General features: G+C 40.2%; 1 protein-coding gene and 1 long non-coding RNA gene across 3 annotated transcripts in view; both read left to right on the top strand.

Moving 5' to 3' along the window:
* Positions 1–17,784, top strand: part of SASH1 (SAM and SH3 domain containing 1) — a 1,049,232-nt gene that overhangs the window by 80,707 nt on the left and 950,741 nt on the right. The gene's annotated exons all lie outside the window — the stretch shown is intronic.
* Positions 5,089–12,560, top strand: LOC116548906. Its single transcript, XR_004267613.1, has 3 exons — positions 5,089–5,099; positions 11,728–11,827; positions 12,551–12,560. It is a non-coding gene; the product is annotated as an uncharacterized LOC116548906 (long non-coding RNA).

The raw sequence follows: 17,784 nt of genomic DNA, 5'->3' as shown, positions 1-17,784 counted from the left end.
GCTGGAGTGCAATGGCGCGATCTCGGCTCACCGCAACCTCCGCCTCCTGGGTTCAGGCAATTCTCCTGCCTCAGCCTCCTGAGTAGCTGGGATTACAGGCACGTGCCACCATGCCCAGCTAATTTTTTGTAGTTTTAGTAGAGACGGGGTTTCACCATGTTGACCAGGATGGTCTCGATCTCTTGACCTCGTGATCCACCCACCTCGGCCTCCCAAAGTGCTGGGATTACAGGCTTGAGCCACTGCACCCGGCCCCAACCAATTTTTAAAAACATTTTTTGTAGAGACAGAGTCTCACTGTGTTGCCCAGGCTGGTCTGAGACTCCTAGGCTCAAGCAGTCTTCCTGTCTTGGCCTCCCAAAGTGCTCGGATTCCAGGTGTGAGCCACCGTGTCCTACCTGGCATTGTTATTTGAACAATGCGCATTTTTACTTTCAAAAGCTTAGACAGTAATTTATAGGTTATTGCTTCTATAGGAACTTTTAAAACATCCTCTACATATTTTCCCCACTCTCCCCACTTATCTCCATCTCTAATTCTCACAGAATAAGCCTGTCGTTCGCATAAGTGCCACAGAGACAAATCTAGCTTGGCCATTGTGAAACATAAAGGATTAGGAGTTGGAGCCAGACTACCTGGGTCCAAAGCCCAGCTCAGCCATTTGCTGTCTGTGTGATCTTGAGCAAGCCAGCCAGCCTCTCCAAGCCCCGGCGTCCTCATCTGTGCCTGCAGGAATGGTAGTAGCGCTTCCTAGAAAGGCAATAAAATATAGCTGCTACCAACCTAGACTTTCATATCCAACTGCATGGGTCTGAATCCACTATAACTTAAGGCTGTGACAGCATTAAATACATTGATATATATGTGTGTGTGTATGTGTGTGTGTGTGTGTGTGTGTGTGTGTGTGTTCTTAAAATAAAGCTTGGCACATCAAAAATGCTTAGTATATGTTAGCAATTGTTATTAGTGCTCTGAGGATTAAATATAATATAAATGTGATGCCTCACACACAGTCAGCACTTAATTAATGAAATCCAATAATGTCACTGGACATTCACCTGCATGCCTGGTTTCTATCCCTGCCTAATCCCAGCAACACTGCATTCATCATACATATTCTAAATATGTGCATACATTTGTATGTGCATAGGTCCGGAATTAGAAACTTTGAGCAGATATTGCTTTATCTCTCCAAATAGACTTTTCAGGGCTGCCAAATCGCAGTTAAAAATCTAGCAAAATGCCAGCACATTTCAAATAAGATGCAAATATGAAATTCACTTACTCTTAAAGGGTATATAAAGGATTTGCTATATTAGAAATGCAGAGAAGGGAGGTTTATTTATCCTCTTTATTTGAAGTGAGAGCCAGAATCTTGATGGTTTAACAGTCCTAAATATTTCCTGGGGCTTTTCCAGGAGAGAGAGAGATTGTATTTATCTCTTAAAGGCCCGTACCTATCTCTACATAGGAACTGGAAGAAATGTTATTTATTTAATGTTTCTCAAAGAAACCCATGATAGCTGGGTCTGTGTTTTTCTCAATTTAAAATCCACCTACATAGCCTAGTGTTTAGCTCATTGTATGTGCTCAGTAACTGTTTTTTGTTTGTTTGTTTGTTTTTTGAAACAGAGTCTTGCTCTATTGCCCAGGCTGGAGTGCAGTAGCATGATCTCAGCTCACTGCAACCTCTGTCTCTTGGGCTCAAGCAATCCTCCCACCTTGGCTTCCTGAGTAGCTGGGATTATAGGTCCATGCTGCCGTGCCTGGTTAATTTTTGTACTTTTTGTAGAGATAGGGTTTCATCATGTTGCCTAGGCTGGTCTCGAACTCCTGTGCTCAAGTGATCTGCCCACCTCAGCCTCCTAGTGCTGGGATTACAAGTGTGAGCCACTGCACCTGGCCTTAGTAACTATTTAATAAATCAAAAACTAGATGAATGATAGGCTTCTTTATTGGAAATAATGCTGTTTTGGTAAAGAGAATGCTTTCTCAGAAATGATTTACTTTCACCTAGAAAAATCTAATGGTTACCTACCAGTGTCTGTTTTCCTGTAGGAAGTAACTAAATGATAACAAATTGTGTGTGTGTGTGTGCGTTTTTAATGTAGTCAAGGAATTAAGATTATTTTTGACATTGGATATTATTTATCTTTGTTTAAATGTATTCAAGTTTAAAATGAAATGAACCTTACAACTTTGTGTGTCTTTTTCTCCTGGGTATATTAGTGCTATTCTTTGAGGTCTTTTTAAAAAGCTATTAAACAATGTAAAACCATGGAGACAATAGATGGAAAAATTACTTATCTAAGACAGACTCTGACCCAGATTGTTTCAATAACAGCATCAATTTATGAATAAAAAACAAGATGGCAGAAAAGTCAACAGCAACTACCTGTCTTAAAATCAGCCATTGCAGAGAATGCTTGTATTGGTAAGAAAAACACTTCACTCTTATCAATGATAAACCGTGATGGTTTAAAAGTATAACTCAAAGAAGGTATAACTCCAGTGGCATATAAATCTCCTTCAGAGTGTGCACTACCTGACTGTCCTTGTATCCCTCAAGTGCCCAGCATGGGACCTTGCACCTGTTGGCACTCAGGGAGTGTTTGCTGAATTGAAGGGGGTCACCACACGTGGGAAGGGTCACCCATTGCTGGATGTGTCAGTTTTCTTTCTTTCTTCCCACTTATATACTAAGAACAGAGTTTAATAATGTGAAATCCGCTTGACCTGCCAGAGTAGGAGACACTTTATACATAGCTTTGAACATTTCCTTATGACCAGTTTACATCTTACAGCTTGCACTGTAAGGATGGGCATTCTAGCACGAAACCAATTCAGTCGTACATCTGGATAACATGCTGTTCAGTTTTCCATTGGAATAGGGATTTTATTCATTTAGAAATAGGAGATTTTCACTAATTTGAAAAAACTAAGGATATAAAGATCTCTGTGGCATTTTTGGAGAATGACTTAAGCTGTGGCAAGTATATAACATCTACATTTATAGGTCACCCTGACTTCCCAGGCAGCGTTGCCTCCATGTGCGCCCAACAGCACTTCTCAGAGTCCCTGTGCCACCACTGAGAAGGGCTCAGGAGGTGGTGTCCCACAGCAAGCAGCTCTTTTGTCTCTAGAAGTCTACCCAGTTTTTCTAGCCTGATGGGTAAAATAGCCACAGGAGCATCGAGAAAAACAGATCAGAGCTAGTGCTGGAAAGTAGTGGGGAATCTGGCTCTCTCCCAATGCCCTAGCGTGCCTCACCCTTATATTCAAGAAGATGGGCTCAAGCGATCCTCCAGCCTCAACTTCCCGAGTAGCTTGGACTATAGACACGTACCACCACACCTAGCCAATGTTTTTAATTTTATTTTTTTGTAGAGACAGAATCTCACTATGTTGCCAAGGTTGGTCTCAAACTCCTAGGCTCCAGCGATCCTCCTGACTAAACAGGTATTTTCCTAAACAAAGACCTACCTTTTTTTCATATGAATTGTTCCACTGTCCTAGTGGCTGCAGAATGTTTCTCTTCTACCATAGAAATGAAGAGGCAGCTAGAGTGAAGCAGGGCCCGCCCAAAGAGATGGGCACGGGCTGCCATAGGAGTGTCGGAAAGGCACCTCACATAGTCACAGACATTCAGCGATGGCTCCAGAGGAAAAGGGGGCATCTTAGTTAAGTGGCCAGCACATCCCAATAGAAGAAATTGGCTCCTGAGGATTTAAAGAGTGATCATGATTTAAAAAATGACATCCAGGAACGTAAAGCCCTACTCAATTCAGATAGATGCTACGCTCCTAAAAGCCTGGGTCATGTCTTAATAATACCCAAAAACTAGATGATGGTCATGTATGAACATGTTCGCTCTGAAGGATTGGGCAAGATGCTTAACATTTCTGTGCATCACTCTGCTCTTCAGTAAAACAGATAATAATACCCGTATTGAAAGGATGCATGACGAATACATATGTATTCGTGAGAAAACATATGTAAAGTGTCCAGCCTGGGAATAGATGGCTAGCACAGCTGTTACCATTATTGTTTTTTTCTTGCACTGTATTCAGGATCCATAACATTCATCCATCATTGAGATCTTGAACCTCCTTAAGCCAGAGGTAGCTCCTAGACTTTTGGAGCTAGAAGAGACATCAGGATCATGTAGTCTAGGTGTTTGATTTTTTAACAGCTATGTGGTAGAGTCCTGAGACACTGCAGAGGTAATTAAGGTTGTGAGGGATTGGGCTTGGGTTCGGGTGTGGTAGAGGGAAGTGGCTTTATTACATCACACCGGAAGTTAGTGGCTGGGACTGGAATCCAACACTCATGCATTTGCTCATCTATTCACTCATTCGTTCATTTTATTGAACATTGAGTTCTCACTCTGTATCAGGCACTAGGAAAATAAATGGCTTTATAATCCCAAGGAAATTAGAGCTGTCTCCCTATCCTAACAGAGCTGACAATCTAGTATTGAGATAGATGACAACATACCAATAAATATCCAAGTAAATGTATCATAAATGTCTGATCCATACACTGAAGCCAAAGGAAAGGCTAAGGGGAAGGGGTGAGAAACCTACTTTAGATTAAGGAACCAAGAAAGTCTGTCTGTGCAAAAAGTCACCCATTTAATAGAGCTTATAGAAGTGCCATGAAATGTTTCGTCAATAAATTTGGTATATTCTTTACAGCGAATATGTTGGAAATAGTGACCAATGTCCCAGCTGTGTATTGAAGCATTTGCATTAGTCATTTGCAGTTGCCTGAATGCAGCGTTTTTCAAGCAGCCTATCTGAAGGTTTTTCAGAGACCGACATATCTTGAATACAGATTTCAAAATAATTAAAACTGCAAAAGCATGTATCAAAGTTTGACTCTGCTGTGCTCGCTTCTCCACAGTCATGTCTTGAACTTCCTTTCATTTTCCATGTCTGAAGGATTATAGGCCACATCCACTGTATGAGCTCTAAGGCTCTTTTGCAGACTCATCCCTATGAAAGTAAAATAAAAAAGCAACAGATGTCCTGGGGCGGTGGCACCTGTAATCCCAGCACTTTGGGAGGCCGAGATGGGTGGATCACCTGAGGTCAGGAGTTTGAGACCAGCCTGACCAACATGGTGAAAGCCTGTCTCTACTAAAAGTACAAAAATTAGCCTGGTGTGGTGGTGGGCGCCTGTAATCCCAGATATTTGGAAAGCTGAGGCAGGAGAGTTGCTTGAACCTGGAAGGCAGAGGTTGCGGTGAGCCAAGATCATGCCACGGCACTCCAGCCTGGGCAACAGAGTGACACTCGATCTCAAAAACAAAAGCAAACAAAGCAACAGGAGCAGAAGCGTAAAGTGCAAAAATGTGCACGTCCATATCCTAGTCTGAATTAGACTGTTTGTGAATTATCAATAGCGGATCACTTTGATACCTTTTTCCCTCTCCTTCGCTCGTCTCTCGCTCATTTCTTTGCTTGGTAACATGTGATCAGAGTTAGGGAAGAGCAGGAAGTAGAGAATGCAATAGTTTCTGTTCCTTTTTTGTTAACAGCTGTAGTAAAAGGTTTTGGAAGCAGAGAAGACTGAAGGTAAAATGAAACTATGAATAAGTTCATAGATAATGTCATTGATTTTAATTATGCCAAGTTCTGAGTAGCAGATATAATTGAGACTGAGTTTGTTCTACAAGTTTTTATCTAATCCATTATATTACAAAGGCAGGTATTGGTAAATTGCTGTTTCCACTTTAAGGTCTATTATTATTGTTATTATTTGAGACAGAGTCTCTCGCTGTCTTCTAGTCTGGAGTGCAGTGGTGCCATCTCAGGTCACTGCAACCTCTGCCTCCCAGGTTCATGCGATTCTCCTGCCTCAGCCTCTTGAGTAGCTGAAATTACAGGTGCACACCACTATAGCTGGCTAACTTTTCTGTCTTTTTAGTAGAGGTGGAGTTTCACTATGTTGGCCACACTGGTCTCGAACTCCTGACCTCATGATCTGCCTGCCTTGGCATCCCAAAGGGCTGGGATTACAGCATGAGCCACCACTTCTGGCTCTAAGATCTATTATTAAACAGATATAGTAGAGTTATTATGATGGCAGACTTCCTGTTAATAGTCAAAGGGGAAAGACGGAAGGAGAATGGAGCAGGAGGAAGTTCAGAGCCCATCCAAACTACAGCTTTACTTACGGAAGATAACTGTAAAAATGCTTCACTAACAGTCAATCAGAAATGGTCATCAACAGGCATCTCTCAGAAATTTGGCCATATGAAGAAAATTGGGGTTCAACCTGATGGGCTTCAGATAAATTCAAGAGGTTGAAGCAGCCTCTGAAGCCTCATAGGAAAACTGAAGTAACTTCAGTATCATTTTGTTAACTATTTATATACTCATTCCTCAGAAGTTGGTGACACCTGCATCTTGAAATGTGACAGTTCTGTTTAACAGAACTTTTATTCAACTAGAACATCCCTCCACTAACTCCAGGTAGAAAATGGAATTTATCCTACTTGACTAAAACTATGGATGAGAAACTTGTTGAAGCTATTAGTTTTAGGTGTTAGAATAATTTTCATAAACTATCTTAGTACTTGCTCTACCTGTTAAGACCACTGCATAATATAATGTATTGAGAGTTGCTCTAACTCACAGATTCACTCTACTTTGAGCAGCTTCTTTAAAAATTCCTAATACATTTGGAATATTTGCACAAATCATGAGATCTGTTTTTGAGAATAATAATAAGCATTACTATTATTAACTCCATGCAAAGAGCTTTATATGCAACATATAACTTAGTAATCATATCAAGCTTTGAGATTACTCGTATTTTCCCCATTAGTTTGAAACTTATAATAGCTTTCCCAATAGTTAGTCAGTACAGTCCAGATTTTAATTTTAACTTGGCTCTTTAACCCAGTTTTTGGTGGATGGCTATCATTAAGCCTCTAGAATAAATGTGCCCTGGACTATTCCCACTCCCTACTCTATTTTTAGTATTGACTAAACTACTTTTTTTTTTTTTTTTTTTTTTTTTTTTTTGAGACAGACTCTTGCTTTGTCACCAAGGCTGGAGTGCAGTGGTGCTATCTTGACTCACTGCAACCTCCGTCTCCCAGGCTCAAGCGATTCTCCTGTCTTAGCCTCCCAAGTAACTGGGATTACAGACGGGCACCACCATGGCCAGCTAATTATTGTATTTTTAGTAGAGATGGGGTTTTGCCATCTTTGCCAGGCTGGCCTCGAACTCCTGACCTCAAGTGATTTGCCCTCCTTGGTCTCCCAAAGTGCTGGGATTACAGGCGTGAGCCACCATGCCTGGTCTAAGCTGCTATTTCTTAATTAGTAGGCTAGCCATCCATATTCTTCATGCTTCAATTTTCTTACCTGGAAAATACTGATAACAGGGGCCCTATATACAGCTCCATATTACTCTTATTATTTAAATACTAAGATGCACATGAATGTGCAATAGACTTTTAGCAGCATAGACTGTGCCAGCCAGGGATGTCAATGTCAAATATGTTTCGGATACATGCTGATTACATGATGAATTTAACTGTAATCCCTTCTATGTTTGTCAGTTTCACAGTTAAGTAAGAAACTCAAGGCCGTTGAAAAGTAACTGAAAGTTGGCTGGAAAAAACAGATTATTTGACTATTTCTTTTGTCATCATTTGCTTTCTTCTCTTTGCCGGGATTATATGTTTGTTGATTCTCCTTTTTTTTTTTTTAATGACTACTCTGACTTTTTCAAGCAATATGTCATAGTGTAGATAGGTTTATTGGCCCATGACTGTCTTTGCTTCAGTGCCTTCAGTACTGCAAACTTTTTATAAAATATTCTCAAGTTTTAAATGTAGTATGATTTTTAAACATTGATTAAAAAGTATATTTTCAGTTACATTTTTTTTTTTTTTGAGACAGAGCCTCACCCTGTCGCCAAGGCTGGAGTGTGATCTCGGCTCACTGCAACCTTTGTTTCCCCAGTTCAAGTGATTCTCCTGCCTCAGCCTCCCAAGTAGCTGGGATTACAGGCACCCACCACCATGTCTGGCTAATTTTTTGTATCTTTAGTGATCTTTAGCAGAGATAGAGTTTCACCATGTTGGCCAGGCTAGTCTTGAACTCCTGACCTCATGATCCACCCACCTCAGCCTCCCAAAGTGTTAAGATTATAGGCATAAGCCACCATGCCTGGCCCCATCAGTTGCATATTTATTAGACCTACTAGTCTGGTTTTGGCCATAATTGTTACTCTGGCAAAATTTTGGTTTGTATGTATATATAAATTATAATGGAGATTAATGTTCATTCTCTAAAAATATATTTTTCAGAGAAAATGGGATTATCATTTGCTGTTAAGATTATTGTAGTAATAATCCAATTTGAATAATGAGTTATTAAGAACTCCAGTATTTCACTTTCCCTAATTATTATTTAGCTGTTACCAAAAACTCTATAAAATTATAAGAATGATAAACATCACTTAGATTTACTGTAGCCACACTTCAAAAACAATATTCCTTTTGCAATTATTTTTAAAAGTTACTCAACAAGCCTGCCCATTCACTAACATTTGTGCCTATCTGCTTCATTGGTTAGTTAGGTGCTATGGAAGAAGGGTCGATGTCTCGTTTGATTTTATTTGGGAAAATGCCATGTGGACCAGTTGCACCAATGGATGACGTTGTTTCTTTACACATATTCAGAACCTTCCCATTTCAGAGGAAATGGGTCACTTTCGGGGGCCATGTACTTTAAGTTTCAGATAAATGTCATTTGAAAACTTTCTTTTCATGCCTTAAGTGCTTATGGTTCTGGGTCACGCTGGGAATGTGGGGAGTGGACACCCAGCTGGAGAATCACCTGGATTCGTGATAGGACAGGTATCCTGGGATGCCATTGTCTAGTTAGCCAGCAAGTATTTTGGAAGGATATTTATCATACAGATGGGTCTTTAGGAAATCAGCATTTTCTCAACTGTAAGGTTGATGATTTTTAGGATTAATTAGTAGGGTTATTAATCCAAACAATTAAATTCTCTCCTAAGAGTACAGCTGTCTGATTAATTAATCTATTAATTAATCAGTGGCTTCTCCAGATGTCTGTTGAGATACTGTCCCTTGAGCACTGCTGAGATGTGTTTTCAGACCATGAATTAATCCCTTTCACTTATTCAACTCTTCAGTAAAAGGAGACTATTTATTAAGAGAGCCCAGTTGCGGGTTTGCTGTGAGCAAAAATCTATTTGTAATTATTTCAGGTTATCCTTCTCACTCACATATGTGACATAGTTCTGTGTTGTGAATTGATAACGTTTGATAAAATCTTAATAGCTTTTTAGATGTATTTCCTCTCACCCTACCGGAAAGCGTACTTACAAAATTAAACATTGCAGCTGAAAAGAGAAGAGTCATCACGTTCTAAAACATGACTTATTTATTTCAATAAAGCAAGAAAATTATACCAGTAATTTTAGTCATATAAATTTCATGATCTATTCAGGAGCCATTGTTTTCCAAGGCAAAACTTTGTGTTGCAACTAGTTTTTTCTCTGAGTCTTGCTTCAAACTCATGTGAGCTCCAGGTTCTAGGAATCAGTAACTAGGAATCCCCAGGGAGTCGTGGTCTGGTAGCTTACAGGGTGACTTCTTCCTCTGGGCCTGACTGACCCACCCTGTCCTCTGGTCACCTAGATACTGCCCAGGTAGAACTACCCTGCAGGCCATGTCACTCAGAGCACCCAGCCCTGCACAGCTGCTCCTTCTGATGGCTCTCTCTTTCCTGGTGCCATGTGACTTTGGCGGGAATATGCCAGGCCTTCCAGGCAGAGTCACCACACCTTTGATGCAGTGGAGTCCTGGAGGTGACAAAGTTGCCAGGTATTCTTTTTACTTTTCTATTTTTTTTCTTTTACCAATTATTTTGTTTTCTTTTATTTTTGAGGCAAGGTCTGGCTCTATTGCCCCAGCTGGATTTCAGTGGTGCGATCACAGCTCACTGCAACCTCTGCCTCCCAGGTTCAAGCGATCTTCCCACCACAGTCCCCCAAGTAGTTGGGACAACAGGTGTGTACCACCATGTCTGGCTGATTTTTGTATTTTTTGTGGAGATGGGGTTTCACCATGTTGTCTGGCTGGTCTCGAACTCCTGAGCTCAAGTGACCTGCCCCCTTCAGCCTCCCAAAATGTTGGGATAACAGGCATGAGCCACCGTGCAAATTCTTTTTAAAATGAAAAAGTATGGTTCTCTTTCCTCTGCTTTTTTTGGCGGCAATATAATACAGCAAAAAAACCACACAGACTTTGGAATCAGAAAGCCCTGGGTTCAAGGCATTCATCTACTTAGTGTCTACATAGATTAAAAGAGGATAGTCATGATGATGCTGACTTCGTGGGGTAGCCGTGAGAAATTGCACTGGTGAGACTAAATGGAATCCAGGCATCTCGTTCTCTCTCTGGAATCCAGCCCTTGGATCCCCTGCAGAGTCAAGAACATCCTCTTCTGTACATCTGGCATTTGCATTCATCCATTCATTCATTCATTCACTCATGCATCAATCTGCACCTACTGTGTTTCCAGTACTAATATCTAGCATTGTGCTGATTTATGTCCTGAAGTTCTGTCGCACGTGCATAAAGTTGGGGAAGAGGACAGGAGAGAAGAAAAGGCTTGAGTAATAGTTGAGGCTATGGATTCATTGGAACTGAGCATGCGCAAATTAAAAAGACAAGGGCTGAAGATGTACTTCTGGGGAGCACAGACATTTCAAGGGAAGGCAGGAGAGTTGTTCAATAATGGACACTGGCACTGTGTCATGGAACACAGAGGACGTGTGGGCAGCGGAGGGGGCGGAACTGAGAACCACAGTGGGTGAAGTTGCGGAAGATGGGGGAGATTTCCAAGGGGCAAGTGGAAGCACACCAAATGGTTCCAAGTGTCCCTTTGATTGGGCAAGGCTAGGACTTTTGTGACCTTGATGGAGTGATGGCAAAGAATGCAAAATTGCTGTGGGTTGACAAGTGAATAAGAAGGAGAGTGTATAGGTTTCCTGCAAGAAGCCTGACTCCAAAGGGGAGAGGGCAGTCAAAGAGGCAAACAGAGATGAGAGGTTTGTATTTTCAGACTAGACAATATTGTGGTAAGTTTCAGATAATTTTGCTTGCCACAATAACTTAAAATGTGCAGTGAGATCAGGTTTCTCAAATTGTAAAATGCCAATGAATCTCTAAGTTCAATGTTAATTATTAAAGCATAAATTCTAATTTAGCTATAGAAGTTGTCAGAGTTTGAGGGGAAATGTATTTTAAAATTTTTTTTAAATTCTTTTTTTCCAGGCAAAATCTGAGGTTTTGACTGGTGAAATCCTTTGGGGGGAAAAGAACACATCCACATACTTTTCTGTGACCTCCTTAGAGGCCTCAACATTCAACTTGGATATTTCTTTCCTGAGTTAGAATAGAGGTGAAGAGAACGAGAACCATTTTCAGTTCATATTTCAGTTCCGTTTCTTGTCACAGGAGATTTTTGAAAATGAACACTGGTTTGCTTCACTGCTTGGTAAAGCTAAAGACCCTGCTACCAGACTGGTCTCTGGCTGTTCCTCTCAGTTTTTCATGTAAAAGTGTTATTTACATGTATTTTATTGGACCAGCCTGACCTCTGCAGCAAAAAGGAAACAAATGCTGAACTCCATGTACTGGTGTACTTCTGGGGCTCCAGGAGGCCCCAGCGGGTATGTATGGGACCAGGAGGTGTGTATGGGACCAGGAGGTGTGTATGGGACCAGGAGGTGTGTATTAAACAAGGAGGAGTGTGTGGGACCAATCGAAGTCTCCCCATCCCTCCCCCACTGCCTGTTTCTCCTGGAGAATTCTGGTTTGGGGAGTGAGAGCCCCTCTAGTTGGAGGAAAAGTGATCAGGGAACGTGGATCCTGTTTGCAGTGTGGTCAGCACAGGTGCTGGATATTGAGCCTCTGGTTCCATGAGGAGCTCCTTCTCAATGGAACGGGCGGTAGGTATGGTTCCTCGTGGATAACTATTTAGTCAGGAGGTGTAATGACTTCTGCAGCGGTTCTTCCTGATCCCTCCTCTTTCAGGTATCTCTGCTGTCACTCCAACTCTGATCTAGGGAGTTCACCTGGGAGTCAGCCCGTGCCTGCATAGAGACTAAGGAGGAGTTCGGACTTCAAGATGGCAAATTTTTCTTTGTTTTTTCTTCTTAGCTTCAGATAGATTTTCTATTCCTTGATAGATGAAAGAGGTAAAGAAACAGTGCTGAGCAATGAACAGCCTCCCATTCTTGGGCGTTTCATAGGGAGTCTCCTCTCACCCTCCTGTCTAGTTCACAGGATTCCCTGACCTCAGATTTGCCTTTCTCTTTACTTTCAAAATTAGATAAAGAAACACGTCTATTCTTGGAGTACGTCACTTTTCCCCCACTCTCCCTCTCCTCATTTAGAATCCTATGTTTTGACATAATATATCATGGATTGTCACCCTCGATGATTAAAAACGGCACTGATGAGATGAGGCTTGTCAAGACTTGATCACAGGGTCTGTATGATCTGTCGGATGGTAATAGGACATCTCCAAGAGACTTTGAGAAAGCAGAAAGTGTGAGAACAAATTATGGATTCTTGTGGAGGAGGCCAGAGGTGAGATGAGGCTACCTCGAATCAGATTCCTTAAGGAAATCAAATGCTGCTATAGCAGCTCTAGCCTTGAATGTGTGTGAACAGTGCATCAAGCAATGTGGAGGGAATGCTAAAACTTAAAACTAGATCTTCACAATCGCAGAATCTTCAAAAACACGGGTGGGCTGTTCTTGCTGTGGTTGGGACCGAACTGTGATTATTTTATTTGGGTGACAAACATAACATGAAAGGCTGAGATTTGTTAGCTTTCCATGGGTTTCATATATAATACACAAGCTGACCCCAGGCAGATGAGACCGTTTACATGCTTCTGCAGTGGAGCGTGTTAGAGATCCATCTTTTGTTCTCCATCGCTGTGGTGTGGTCAGTAACTTGGCAGCATTTCATTAGGAAGCAAGTATCCAAAAATAAGCAAATCACAAATCCATCAGGTTTTTCCCATGAGTTTACAGATTGTAAATGTACATTATTTGTACATACCCTAAACACCATAAATCAGATTTTTTTTTTTTTTTTTGCTGGACCACAGGCAACTATTTCATTCAGATATTTGGATAATGTTTATTTTTATGTCCAGAACAACTCCTCTAACTCCTGTAAGGATTTATTTTACTGTATAATTTGTATCTAACTGTAACATGTGAGATATATATATTTTTTTAAAAAAATATTGTACATTTATCTGTTTAATATTGTTCTAGAGAGTAGAAACTTTGGTAAGTCCTGAGTGCACACGTTTCTCAGAACTTCACAATGGATCACGCATCCACGTACACACTGATTGAAGATAAACATACCTTAGATTATAATCCTCAGTCCTGCTCATGAATTGGAACACTTGTTAGAAAGATAGAAAATAAGAAACAAAACTAAATAATTAAGTTAAAGCATACTTTGTCTCCTGTTACTGTTATTCACGTCTCATATGGTACTAAAAGATTAATCACGGTATGTTGCCGGTCGACCCATAGATTTGACACAGCTTACTTCCCCATGAATGCGATTATGCATTTCGGGGTTTTTACGAAGCAGCAGCTGCCAGAGGAAAGTGTGCTAGGAAGCATTCATATTTTGTGAAAGCTATCTTGGTGCATTGCCTACTTCACTTGAATTAGCGCTCAATTGTCCTAAAGGAAGGGGCTGAAGACTCAGCAGAGTTGTGAGAGACCTCCAATCTCGTTAGTATAACGGCATCTGCCTGAATTTACTCACATCAAATTGCAGCAACTTGTTTCATTTTGGTTTTGCTGCCTTTCTTTATAAGAGACACAAATGTACTTCACATTTTAAAAATATCCGTCTATGGGTTGAGAACTACATAACAGCTTGAGAACTGGTCAAGCCTCTCACTTCTTAGATATCTTTCATCCCCGTTTGGGTTGGACAAGCTAAAGACTGTGAAAGTCCATCATTTTTGACATAACATTTTCAATTCTAAACAAAACAACTGGCTGGAAAGGGTAACAGTGCTGAGTTAATGCTATTCATTCTGCATTAAAAATTATACTAGTGTATATTTTTTCCAAATTAGGGGGATAGTATATCAGGTCATATTTCGGAAGTGTTCCTTTGCTATGTTTGAAGCGATCCTTGTGGAAACACACACTGTCACAAAAATTCTCACTCAATAAAACAGAGTAGTTCCAGAATAAGAAAAATTAATAGATAATTAAAAATCAAAGAGCTAACTCTTCAGGCTAATAATGCTAGAATGAAAAGTGTGGGTGTGGAGGCTGGGGGATGCTGAAAGCACACCTCTGTCTGGGGCTCATGGAAAAGGGGCTACATTTACTTGAAGTTGATAAGAATCCACTGAAATGGAATGGATGGAATGGAAATACATTTCCTAAGTATACACAAATTACTGCGCTAAAATTTTAAAGCCATGTAGAAGTAAAGATGAAATTGAAAAGATAAGATGGCCCACATTCAAGATTCTTATTCTTTAAGAAGAAACAGACCTTAGGTTTCTTCTTGGGGAATTACATCCAAATATATTAACTGAAGTTATTTCTGGGTAATTACAAATGAAATTAAAGGGAGTTTTGGGGGCATATTAATAAAACAGAGTCTATTGGCAGCACAATTTCAGGCCCATGGATATATTGCCCAGTATAATATTTTCAGTGTCCTATACAATAATTTTTGTGAGCATGGAAGTGTATATAGATGTTACCTTGATGGGTTTATATTAATGAACAGAGAGATCTTTTTCATTAGATTTCTAGTTTTGACCTTTTAAAAATTTTTATTGTTAGAGTCAGACATTCCTGAAGGCAATCCTTACTTCGAAACTAAGGGATCAGTGTTTCAAATTTGCTCTAGTTAGAAACTGATGATAGCGTGTTGAGTTAGAGGAGTGACAAGCTTGTGACAGCCTCTCAGTGGTCGCATCTCCCAGCACCAGGGCCTGGTTGCTCTTCAGTTCTTTTGGGGACCAGCAAGGGCAGCTCAGTGTGGCAGAACTAGTTATGTGTAAAGCCACGTCTGGAACACAGGTTTCCCAATTTCCTAACCAGTACCTTTTCACTAAGCTGTTCACAATGAGTTCAAGTAAATTGACATTTGGCATATTTATGAACAGAGTACACCCATTTCATTAAAAATAAAACAAAATGAAAGCTACCTTCCTTGCTGGGAGCTGGAGGGTTTGATTTTTCCATTTTTGTGCAGAAATTGAAATCTGGTCAGGATGAAGTTAGTCTCTGTATGCTTCTAGCTTTCATTGATACTACTCTCTAATAATCTTTCTAGAAGACATTCTATCTTAGTTTATGAGGCTGCATGTATAGTTTTAGGACTTAATTTCCCACAGTGGTTGATTAAAAATACACCATTTTAAATTGAATAACCCTGGTGTTTAATATGGAATATAGGCTTAATATTGTGAGAAAAAAAGGTTTTGTTTTTAACACGAAGACTGACCACTAGAAAAATTGCAGATTTAGCACAACTGCCAATGTAAGTTATGCCAGACTGACAAGATTGCTTTTTACATAAATGTACTAACTTTTTTTTAACTAAATGATGCTTAAATATCAGGACTTGTGACTTGAGTTATGCTTGGATCAGTGAAAAGTCTCATTTTTAACACTGCCCTTAATTTTTCCTCCTAAAAAGACCTGGAAGTTTTATGAAAAAAAGAGGTCAGCAAACATGTCTGCGGTTGGAATGAGATCGTGAGGAAATTGTGCCCCTTTCCCTCTACCACATAAATTCCAGCCAAGAGATAGGTTCCCTGTTAGGTTAAGTGCTATGTAATTACAAAATCACTTTCAAGAGAGGAAAAAATACAGTTGGCAGAATTGGGGAGTTTTGAAACACGTGAGCCCATGCCAGCAGCATTAGGTGGGAATCCAATTTCAATTATGGTTTTCAAGAATGGAACTAGTTTTGGCTCATCTTTCATTGAAGTGCCAAGGAGATTTTGCTCAGCTTGGTTGGAAGAATTCTTTTGATTCTCCAGTGCACTATCTTAATTAAGCTTCAGCATCATGGAATTTGTGAACCAAAGCTGGCAAATTTACTGAATAAATTTACCTACTACGTAATTGCCTTAATGATGGCTTTCTACGTACGTCTTCTAGAATACCTGCGATCTACAGTGTTGATGTAAGAGAAAATCAAGGGTATACCTTATTGGATTAATGGAGCATAGAAAATAGCATGACAACTTTAAAAAAATTTAATAAAAATGATAATGGGGAGCTTAAAATGTTTTGAGAAAGAATTTCTAATGCTCTAAATTGTGGCCATTGCTTTATATATGAGGGATAATCAGAGCCTTGACCATTAAAATAAGGAATCTGTGGTCTGGTTACATTTCCATGTCTAAGGTTTCTCTGACGCCGTCTTCTGTCACTTTCACTGCTAGGCCAATGTCATGCTTATGTTGCTGTTTTTAGAATTTTATTTCATCATTATTTTTAAGCAGACAAGGACTGGCTCTGTTTTCCAGGCTGGAGCGCATGATCATAGCTCACTGGAACCTTGAACTCCAGGGCTCAAGCAATCTTCCTGCCTCATCCTCCTGAATAACTGGGACTACAGGCATGCACCGCCACACCTGACTCATTTTACATTTTTGTTGTTGTTGTTGTACAGATGGGACTCTCACTATGTTCGCCAAGCTGATCTTAAACTTCTGGTCTCAAATGATCCTCTCACCTCAGCCTCCCAAAGCATTGGGATTACAAGTATAAACCTCCACACACGGCCTTGTTTTTAGGATTTTAATTTCATAAAATGTAGTGATAAGAATGGATGGGAAATAATCTGTAAGTAATCTTTGTAGTCTTAAACTTATTCTGGAAACCATAGTACTATGTAGAATGCTTGGAAAAGAAATATCTTTCCAAGTTTTTCTATAAACAAAGCAATGTACGGAAAATGGGGTGAATGGGAAGGATTTAAAAAAATATTAAACATTTTAAAAAGCCTATTGAAATTTTATTAAAATCAGAGGCTTAACCCCTTTATGCTTTCCTAAATTCAACAGAATTCACATTAATTGATTGCAATATTGTACAAATTTATCATACGGATATTCAAGATGGAGTGAAGAGTTGAGCCAAAAGATGAAAACCGTTGCCATTGCGATTGTATCTGATGCTGGGCAGTGCGCCTTAAAGGAGAAAAGTCCTTTCTTTTTAAAAGCTGCTATTTTTCAAGTTTCTTGTTCTGAGCTTAACTGTGTTCCCCCTCCCCAAGTTCATGTGCTGAAGTCCTAACCTCAGTACCTCAGAATATGATCTTATTTGAAGATAGGACCTTTATAAGTTAATCAAGTTAAAGCAAGGTCATTAGAGTGGGCCCTAATCCAATGTGACTTGTGTCCTCATAAAAAGGAAATCTGGGGCCAGGCACACATACAGGGAGAGCACCTTGTAAACTTGAAGATGACCACCTACTAGCCAAAGAGGGAGGCCTGGAACAGAACCTTGCCTCACAGACCTCAGAAGGAACCAAGTCTGCCAACATCAGTCTAGGACTTCAGCCTCCAGAACTGTGAGACAATACATCTCCATTGTTTAAGCCACCCAGTCTGTAGTTCTCAGTTATGGCGGCCCCAGCAAACTACTGCACCCCCTGAAAGACATTACCTCCCATCACTACTAGATGGCTAAAGGGAG

Source organism: Sapajus apella, unplaced genomic scaffold, assembly GCF_009761245.1.
Source record: "Sapajus apella isolate SASKATOON/1434 unplaced genomic scaffold, GSC_monkey_1.0 scaffold6, whole genome shotgun sequence".
In the NCBI taxonomy this organism is placed as follows: Eukaryota; Metazoa; Chordata; class Mammalia; order Primates; family Cebidae; genus Sapajus; species Sapajus apella.
Note: the sequence above shows the minus strand (reverse complement) of the source record. Positions and strands in the feature narration are given on the sequence as shown.